Source organism: Dinoponera quadriceps, unplaced genomic scaffold (assembly GCF_001313825.1).
Source record: "Dinoponera quadriceps isolate SergipeBrazil2010 unplaced genomic scaffold, ASM131382v1 scaffold5230, whole genome shotgun sequence".
Lineage (NCBI taxonomy): Eukaryota > Metazoa > Arthropoda > Insecta > Hymenoptera > Formicidae > Dinoponera > Dinoponera quadriceps.
In genome coordinates, this window is record NW_014559346.1 from 46,741 (window position 1) to 57,155 (window position 10,415).

Consider the following 10,415-nt stretch of genomic DNA (forward strand, 5'->3'; position numbering starts at 1 on the left):
AGATATTATTTCAAACAACAGCGTTCTTTCGGTTGAATAAAGGAATTTTCTCGAATGGGATGATACAATTTTTACTCAAGCAAGTGATATTTCGTAGATGTTGTTTCTGTGAAACAAATTTCAGTCAAATAAACAGAAATACTGAATTTAAAGGAAGCTTTTTCTTTCTGTGTCTATATTGCGGTAACATTGTTGAATATGAAATTATAACATTGATGCAAAGTTACTTTTCTGTTTGAAGTTACGTAGCTGCGATTAAACGCGTCGACCGGGACGTGGTTATGCAATCTCAATGTCGCATTCGTGCTGAAAAATCACGCAACAATACAGACGAAGACGTTTGCCGTTTCCTTTGACGTTTCCGCAATCTCGTCGATTATCGCTCGGTTTAACTACACATTATGTAATGACGACCATTACGCATAATTGCGATCGGCTTCGACGCACTTCCGTGTAAACCGGGCCCTCGTCTACCTGTCCCTTTCATTAACTGGAGTCATCCGGCCCATCGAGCGACATTTAACATGAAAGAGAGGACGGTATTGCATGTTTCACCATTATTACCCCATGATTCGACGTTACAACTTCCAAAATATACACGAAAATGCGCATGTGTACATACACATACTCGGAAAAAAAAGCTCAATTCCTGCATGACTGAATAAGAACCAAAGGAAGATTTCGTGACAAAAAATATATCTCCATCAGCGTGAATAGAAAACTCCTCTACAGGAATATTTCTTTTCCTACAACCGAGTTGAGGAAAGAGGAATCCCACGAAAATTATAGTCATTTTCTGTCTCGATTATTTATATCTTCTATTAATGATATCTTCTTCTGGTTCTAATTTTAAAAATAGTGGCAATGTGCGTGTAAAGTTATTATCCCAAGTATTCTAGTAATACTGCATGTCAAGTTATCATCCCAAATATTGTACTAATACCAAAAAATGGTAAGTAAATCGTAATATCCTTCTGATACTACAATTCTTTCACTTATATGTGCGACTACAGTTACTAACACCAACAATGTTGTCTCAGCGCGAGTTTTCGTCTCGATCACCGGGCAACCGGAAAATTCAGTTACATCACGATAAAAATACGGTTCTACGAGTATCGAGTATCTCACTTCGTATGTTCTACGGTCTCGAGTATTCCACTTCGTACGTTCGACAGAAGAATGAACAATTTCACCCGACAGACGCGCGCGACGTTATCGTCACTTCGTCAACAATATCACTTATCCCAGGGATAAAGGAGCATATAAGGACAATCAATATCCAATAGGGCTCGGTATCAGAGCTCCAAGCCCCCGATGACGCAAACTGCAATGTTAGCGAAACGTTGACAGAACGCTGAAGATTTAAGACGCGACACACCTCCGGAAGCAACGCAAGTGGATTGTACCAATGACCGCGAAAAACCTCAAGACTAGAACACCACTTACATCCCTTTAGGAACAAAAAAACATCCGAAGCAGCACACGATATCCCACGGACGTCCTGTGAACGCCCTTGAGGACATCGGGACGTCCTCAGGATGTCCCTCAGGAGATCTGTGCTGTGTCTGGGATATAACTTATTCACGTTCAGTATATGTTATCCCGTCATTATCGTACTTCGAGTAGCCTCGATTAAACGTATGGGAGGGCGGGAACCAAAGATAAAATTGTAATAATAATTTCATCCAAAGTTGTAGTAATAATTGTAACGAAAGAGCGCGTCCGTAGGTCGACGCGACGCTGTCGTGCATTTCCTGCGGCCGGCCGAACTGCAGCTCGCACGCATGCGAATGTTCTGGGGTCGGTTTGGTGGGCCGTGCAATTGTATCGGGAAAATCAGGATGCGAGGGCGCGCGACGGACACGTATTTCCCGGCGATGCCACCGAGTTCTGCCGCGGAACGCGCCGAAATATAACGTCGAATTCGGCTGCAGTGCCGCGCGCGCGCGCGGCGTCCCGCGGCGCATACGTTGCACATACGTGCCGCGCGACGAATGCGCATTCCTGCGTGCTGCACGCGTGTCGAATAAAGAATACCCGCGCGTACATCGTCATGCGTCGCGCACAGCTCTCCGTGCCCGAGAGCTGGTATACTTCTGGATGTATCGTCGATCTATCGTCTTCTTCTCATTTGTCCCTTTTTTTCTTCTTTCTTTCCTTCTCGTCTCTTTCCTCTCGACGCTGCACCGCGAGGAATCCTGTTGAATTACAGTCACTTTCGGCTTCAGCTGTATCCTCTTCTGCTCTCCGGCCTGAAAAATAGCACACCTCTGGAGAAAAAGGTATCTGGTATCTAAAGAGAATTCCATTGTTTGTTTTCCACTGGATACACACTGAGAGAAAGATTTCCCCGGATTTAATCAATTTCATCGCACCCAACAAATTTCATATATATATATATAAGTGCGCCAATGTGCAGCGCGAATATTCGCGTGTGTCACATCTTGCGCTCGCTAGAAGGAATGACGAAGAGGACGACGATAACGCGGACATCGTTGAGTGAATAACGAAACGATCCCGATTACACGTCGCGTTACGATCAAATCGAGATTTCAACGGACATACACACATACACAGACCGGCGGGCGGCGGTCGTGCGGACAACTTTCGGCGCGGTTGGTCGTGAAAGGTAGGTGGTGGACACAGAAATAAAAGACCTTTCTATTCGATCGCCGCGCCACGGGAACCGGCTGGCAACTTACTACTCGATTTGTCGCTAATTTTAAACGGAACGCCCGAATGTTCGCGCGCACTCGCCCGCGACTCGCCTCGCTTTGGCGTTTCGGCGCGAAGCGCTCGTCGTAAAATCGGCATCGTTGAATCAACGTAAGATCGAATTGACGACAGCACTATGCCGGAGCGAGAGGAATTCGCGTGCGAGGAGATTCCGGAGGAGGATTATCGCGCGCTCTCGTAAATCCATCGAGGAGAGGAAGGCGCGAGTCGCGACGATGAAGAAGAGCCGCGTCGGGTCGACGCAGAGTCGGTGCGAGACAAACCCAGGATCGCGCTAGGCGTACTTCTTAGAATATGTGCCGGTTTCCCGGTGGCGGCGGCCATCTTGCGTTTGCGTGATGTCACGGCTTGGCCTACTTCACGCGGTTCCACGTGCCCGGGGGTCGTCGACCTGCTCGTTCTCCTCTAGTCCCCCCTTGCCTAGCTCTCTATCTCGGCCTGTTCCCCTCACCAAACTTTCGAGCGAGCGAGAGAACGAACAAGCGAGCGGGCGGGCGAGTGTTCGCCTTCGAAACATCGCCGATGCACGAGAAAGCGCTGTGTGCCGCATTGTGTAACTTTAGTCTTTTCTTCGTCGAATTACGAGATATCTTCACCCTCCGTGAGTTTAAGTCCCGACTCTTAAACGTTGCTCTCACGGTCGCGCGCCCCGGGTACGTCCTCTTCGAGCACACACCAGCGACGTCTGACCGTTTTCCTCTTTTCTTCGATTTTCCCTCCGTCCGACTCGAGTCCGGCCCGTGTAAGATCGTTCGCAGAACGGTTCGAATGTATTCTGTACTACTGATGGGAAATCAGTTCTTTTATACTTTAATAGGAAATGCATAGTTATTTTCGGCCTAATCTGTATGTTTTTCGGCCCAATTTTTAACTATTTAACTACAAAAATAGTAATGACAACATGCAAATAAGCTTATTATCACTGATACGTCACTGATCATCACTGACTATAACATTTACTAAGAAAATCCTGACTATGATTCTTCTACTATCTTGTTATAGTATCGTGCGTCATACTCGAGAAAAAAAATGATTATATATGATTATATAAAATCATACATGAATTTCGCCCGTATATGTAGTTACATATATGATCACATACGTCCATGCGAAAAAAGCTTATTAGCACTGATACCATAGTAACATTTATTAGAAAAATCCTGACTATAATTCTTCTATTATCTTCTTATAATACCCGACAAAAAAATGATTGTATATAATTATATAAAATCATATATGAATGTTGTTCGTATACGTGGTTACATATATGATCACACGTGTCTATACAAAAAAAAATTATGCTTCGTCATTTAATTAAATGTCGATATCATGTACTGTCAGGAGCACAAATAGTCCAGAAGTTTTATTTACTTCGGTTGTATTTGCATATAATTTGTAAGCAACAGTATTTCTTTGTTGCGGACATATATGATTACATATAGTCATATATGGACAAATTTCATATATGATCTTTTTTTTCCCCCGGGTAGTTACAAATGTCGTCTAGTTATGGTTACAAATACTAAATGCTTTCCTTTTAATATAGTAGACATTGAAATTCGTGGACGTAGAATTCGTGTCTAATTAGCCAGCAATGTAACGCTCGTTTCTTCTAATAGCTAATTAGATGGACGAATAGCTAATTAGATGGACGAATAAATTAGCTGATGAAAACACCTTTTTCCTAAAAAGCGATTAGCGGCGCGATGAAGCGGAGAATTCACAAACCGGGTGGTCGAAAAAAAAGAAAAAATCGCGAAGAACCACCATTCATCGCTTTCGCCGTCGAATTATCGAATTTCACGAGACAGACTTCGAGCTTTACGGTCGAGTACAATGTAAGAAGCAGGCCAGCGTCGAACCAAGAGTTCTCCAGGTTCTTTAGGAAACCAACGGTTCTCTAGGAAAGCAATCGGCGACCGTCACTTTCAAATGTGTGGCAACGCGACCTCCGCGCTCCTACGCACCTGCGACTCCCCCAATAAAGTCCCTTACGTAATCGTGAGATTGACCGTGCGAGGATACAGCGAACGAACCACTGTGCGTATCGCGCTTTAGAAATAAACGACGACGGCCGATCGTCTCATTGGTTAATGCCCGCTGTCTTCTCGAGCCGCTGAAAATCGATCCGTACGTGAGATAACGACGGTGAGACGGCGAGATGTGGGATTAGACAAATTAGTCGGCGAATCGATCACGCTGACTCAAGGCTGAAGGTATTGCGTTATGCGCGAACGACGATACGCCGAATTAATTTCGCGGGATTGCCGACTCGCCCGACTACGAGCGACGATTCGAACACGGGCGATTTCGCACGCGGGAAAAAAAAGGTTTCCTTTTGAATTTATCCCGATAGAAATCGAGCCTCGTGTCCAGCCAATTTCTCAATCATCAGTCTAGCAAATTTGCATTTAACGTCGCTACTAACCTAAGTAATGTTACGCTCGCTCGCTCCAGGTTTGAGTTTAAGGATCACTCTAGTGTCCGCCCAAATCTTGGGGATATGTCTCAGTGCAATGCTAACCCTGTAGACTTTTGTTAGTGAACCTATTAATTTCTGTAGCCTTTTCTGCAATAGGATAGATGCCACCCGGTCCAGGTGCTTTGCAGGGTTCGAATGTCTTGGCAGCACATGCGATTCCACTTGGTTGTATCATTTTTGCAACCAGGTCCCATGTCTTAGGCTTGTTACCTTTAGACTTGTGTATTTCCGACGGAGGTATAGCAGTACAAGTAGTACTGCATTCACCAACGTAAGGAAATTCAGTATTATAAAGTTGATAAATTCTAAAAGATTCCCAGAGCTCTGTGAGAAGAAAATAAACGATTTTTGTTTCTTACTATTTTTTTTTAACTATTGTTAAAATTCGAGTAAAATATCATTGAAGAACAAATAATTTGCAGTTATTTCTCTGAATATTTTAAAAAATAGAGGTCGTACGAAGATATTTCCCCAACAAAAGTTGTTCGTTTTTATACGTGGAATAAAATCTCGTGATAAAAAAAAAATATAGGTTTCCACTTGAAAAACAAAATCGACCTTGAAGTGACCTTGAAAACATGCATTAAAAAACCAATAATGCCATTTCGATCGCCTGTTAAAATCATAGGACAGCTTTTTTTTGTTTAATTCGTTGTCTTCGGGATATTTCGTTGTGTCAACTTAAACGGTACACCCTGTATATTAAGGTACACTCGACAATGAATGAGCCGTTTGCTTTCTGGTAGAAGAAAACATGATTTTCGGTCGTAAAACCCGAATTTGGCTCGTAAGAACCAGAAAGTTCTACCCCCCTCGAGCAAAACGGTGCCGATGGTCACCGTCGGATAAATTCAACTTTTTTCACTTTCTTTTCCCGCGTCGGAGACATCGTCACGTCGGTGGAATACGATAACGTCGCGATTGCGATCACAATAAGAGAGCTCGCCGCGCGCGAGTGCCGAGTCGTTTCGCGCGACTCGATATCGGTATTTTTACCGCGGCATGAACTTTCCGCGTATCATTAATTATTGACACGAAAGACAATATATCGCGACGTCCCGATCGTCTCTCTTATCTCCAACCGGGCGCGTAGCCGCTTTTTCCCGAACTGCCAGAGTCTCTGAGATTTATCTTTACCTTGAAAGAGAGAGAGAGAGAGAGAGATTCTTTTATTAATCGCGCGTGCATCAAACGACTCCATTAACCACGTGAACATTTTTCTTCTCTCTCTCTCTCTCTCTCACTCAAAACGGGCAGATAAATAAATTCCTCCGTGGGTGCGCCCGTCTACGCTCCGCCCCGTAAAATCATCATCGGGAACATCTATAAGGTATTTACATAATCCGAATCTAACGGGTGTCTCGATCTATTGGCATCACATATTATGCCGCACCGGCCGGGACAAAACGAGCGAACGCGCACGAACTGCATACACTCCGGGCGCCGGATGGAAAAACGATCCGGCCTTTGAGATCGTGGGTCGTTGATTGAACCGAGTAAGATCGAAAGTCATGTATCGTTTAGGTCGTCGACCTCGTTTCGTCGGGCTTCTCTTCCGTTCGCTCGCCGGTGGAAAAGTGGACGCGAGCGGTGCGCGCGCGAGTCTCTCGCCGGAGAGCCGTTGTCAACTTGTAAAACCGCCGGGTAAACATACGGTACCGCGCGCGTGCAAAGCACCGACGGCGCTGCAAATAGGCGCGAGAGACGCCCGAGGAAAAACCCGGACCGACCGGCTCGTCGAGCGAGCGACAGGCTGTGCGAGAAGCGTTCGCTCGCTCGCAATACTCTCTTGTGACCGAAGTCTCTTGCGGTCGAGCCGCTCGTTAAATCGGGCCGATTATTTTCTTCCCCCTTGTCCTCCCCCTCCCCTCCCCCCCCTCTCGTTCCGCCTTTGTCGTGATTACTCCCTTGACGACGACGAAATACACCGCGGCGGTGTGACACACACGCCCAGTTATCGCCGCGCCGGCAATCACTGTTACCACTTCCGGCGACAAACAGGGCGAAGCCTCTGTTGAGACGAACAGGGAAGTCGTGGCCGCACGTGGAAGAAATTCAATTCCAATCGGATCTCCAGCGCGTTTATGCATCAATCCCAGGCGTGTTGCTGCGGGCCCGGTGAACCATCCGCGCGCGCGCGCTTTCAGGTCATTGGGTCAGGCTTTCCTCATCGACCCGAGCCGACTATTGAAGATCCACTTCTCTCAATTACGTCCGTTTCAATCCCGCGGAGACTCCGTCTCGTCCGCCGACTCCTTTCTCTTCGCTCTCGTAAGCCTCGACAGTACCGGTACCGGTAAATATCCCGCGCGGAGATGATTAATACGTGCTGGTAACGTCTCACTATGCGCGGAACGGTTGAGGAAAATTCAAACGGCTGAGGTCACCGTTAACCCGGGAACAGTCACCTGGGGTCATTTCTGACCCCGGCGGTCGGAAGACTAAGCTAACGTCGCGGTGGATTTTTCTTACTGGTCGGGAACCGATGTGTACCTATTGTTATTATTAATACAAGTCTGTAAAAACACATTGGGGCATAAAACAATCCCAGGTGATCGTTCAAGGTTATAGAATTCGTCAAGTATAGTAAGAGTTTGTATTGTGAAGACAAAATAATAATGTTTGAATGAGATTATGCGTGCCCGCACTCAGTAAACATTAAGCAATATTTACATTACATCTGATACCGACCGATAAAAATGTCTAGAGAAACAATCGATAATACGGTTTTTAATTGGGGTCTAAATGACCTCGGGTAACGTTTACATAAAAAAAAAAAAAGAGAGAGATACGAGGACTATTCCCGGGTTAATCGGCGTTATCGGCGCTCTTAAATCACAACCGCGCGGAAAAGTGAAAACTCACGCGCTCGCCTTGTGCGAAATGACGACGACGAGGGGGACGATTGCGAAAATTGTGAGCATGCGAGCGTCTTTCCGCAAATTTATGCCGTTTGTTTCGGCTACATTCGGCATGTGCCGGCCGTTGCCGGTTATGCATACAAATTAGAAGGCAGCGGCGATTTCACCTCGCTCACTCGGGACAAATTAGGGAAAAAAACGTGCCGCCGCCGGCGGCGTTACGTGAATTGCGTAGCGCCGATTGCGAACGCACCTTGACTCACGGCGTTTTCCTGGAAAACGTCGACGTGGCCGGCGACGTGGATAGTAGCGGCGGCATGCTCGAATCCTGCGCCAAATGGCAGACCCGCGGCAAGTCGAACGTGTCTATTACGTAAAGTACTCTTTGCATCCGCGTGTACGACAGGATACGTACAACGCGCTGCGTCACGTATTCTCTCTCCCCCGTCTCGCCTCTCTCATCACACGCACACACATACACACACACACACATCCCCGGATCGTCGTCATTGTCGTCTCCGCCGAGCATCGATTTAAACCACCCCGTCTTCTCGCTTCCTTGCCCTCCTCACCCTCACCCTCCGCTCCGCTGTTGCTATTTTACCACAGGCGCCGAGAGCATGCAACGTGAGAGGGGAATCTCGCTTGTGAACATTCAGACGACGACGACGACAAACACCGGTTAACGACAAATGCCAGACGAAAAGATAAGAGCGCGACCGCTCTGAAACAAGCCGCTTGATAAGAGAAAGAGAGAGAGAGAGAGAGAGGGGGCGGGAGGGAAGGCAGTAGGGTGGATGATACGGTGTACGGAACAAGCGTGGATCCGTGGATTGTGTGTGGGTGGGAGAAGATGCTGGGGGGGTGAGAAGAGGAGAGAGGGGAAGGATAGGCGAAACCAGGGCGCAAGTATTGATCCCGTGCCTGGGCGGTTGACACATTTACCGAAAGATATGCGTGGTCTAGTTTCGGCGGAAGATAGCGCGCGCACGAGAGAGAGAAAGAAAGAAAGAGAGAGAGAGAGAGAGAGAGCTAACTAGAGCAAAAAGGAAGCATCTCCGCGGCAGCGACGATAACTCTCGCGTTATTAACGGAGTCAATGGGTTAATGAAGCCTCCGTCGCGCATTGGGGGCGCATTGCGGACACGGAACGCGTGTAGGAACGCAGTCGTCCTCGCGAAAAAAAAAATAGAAATGTTTGCCGTTTACTTCTCTCACGAGAAACACGCGAAACAGCTAACAACCATCGGCGTTCGAGTTCTTTTCCGTGGTAATTGCACGAAAGAGCGAGTGACGTTCGAGTGAAACGGAACGAGACTCAGACGAGAGCACACTGAGACAAAAAGTGCCGGTGTATGCAACTATAATTGTACAAATGACGAGGTTATAATTAGGACAGCAGTTTTTCTGTCATTTTTCTTGTGTCATTTGTCACATGTCATTTTTCTCATGTCAGTAATTAATAATATGTCCTAGTCGAAGTTTGGGTGCTACTTTGACGCTCTTAAGGACAGAGCCTATTTAGGTGACCTGTAGACTGGTAAAAACTCACTTTGACGATATTGTTACTCGTTAACTTCTCTCTCGAACTTTTCATTCTGCAGATTGAATTTCCACACTACCGCGAACGACTTATTCTGATGCTGAAGCAACGAGAACGAAAATTTAGGACGTCATCAGATCGTTAAAATAAGAAGTAATTACGTTGTTAGAATCCAAATTGAACTTACCGTCTCAGATCACACTGGGTGTTTCCCATTTGGTGGCACAAGTCGACACAAGCATTGTCCTGTCTTTGTTATTCATTGAATGTGGAACAAAGGCAAAATGAAAAATGCTCCTGTCGACTTGTGTCACGAAATGGGAAGCACCCACTATATCGTAGAATTGAAGGTTTGAAACAGGGCGGGAATTTCGACTCGGGTCGAACGAGACAGAATAACGAGATTTAAACGAGAGCGCACGTCCATCTGCAATCGCGTGGCCCACCATTTCGACACCGTGTCGACTGCTTGAGAATGTAACCGTGAATGCACAAAATTCTCCCCGAGGTTCTCCCTGTGAGAGAAAGAAAGGGAGAGAAAGAAAGCGAGAGAAAAAGAGAGAAAGAGAGAGAGAGAGAGAGAGAGAGAAGGTCATTTCGCCGCACCGACCGACCGACGTCACCTGCGAGTCGCGGAAGTCGCTTCGTTATTGTTCCTACAGGAAATCCATACGAAAAATGAAATTCTCGCGGACCATACGGGCAGAAGCTGCGCTGCTGGTTTCGGGATCGCTGCCAAATGGGTCAGAGCTCGTATTGAGCCGCCACCGTTGACCTCACTCTCTTGCCGTTA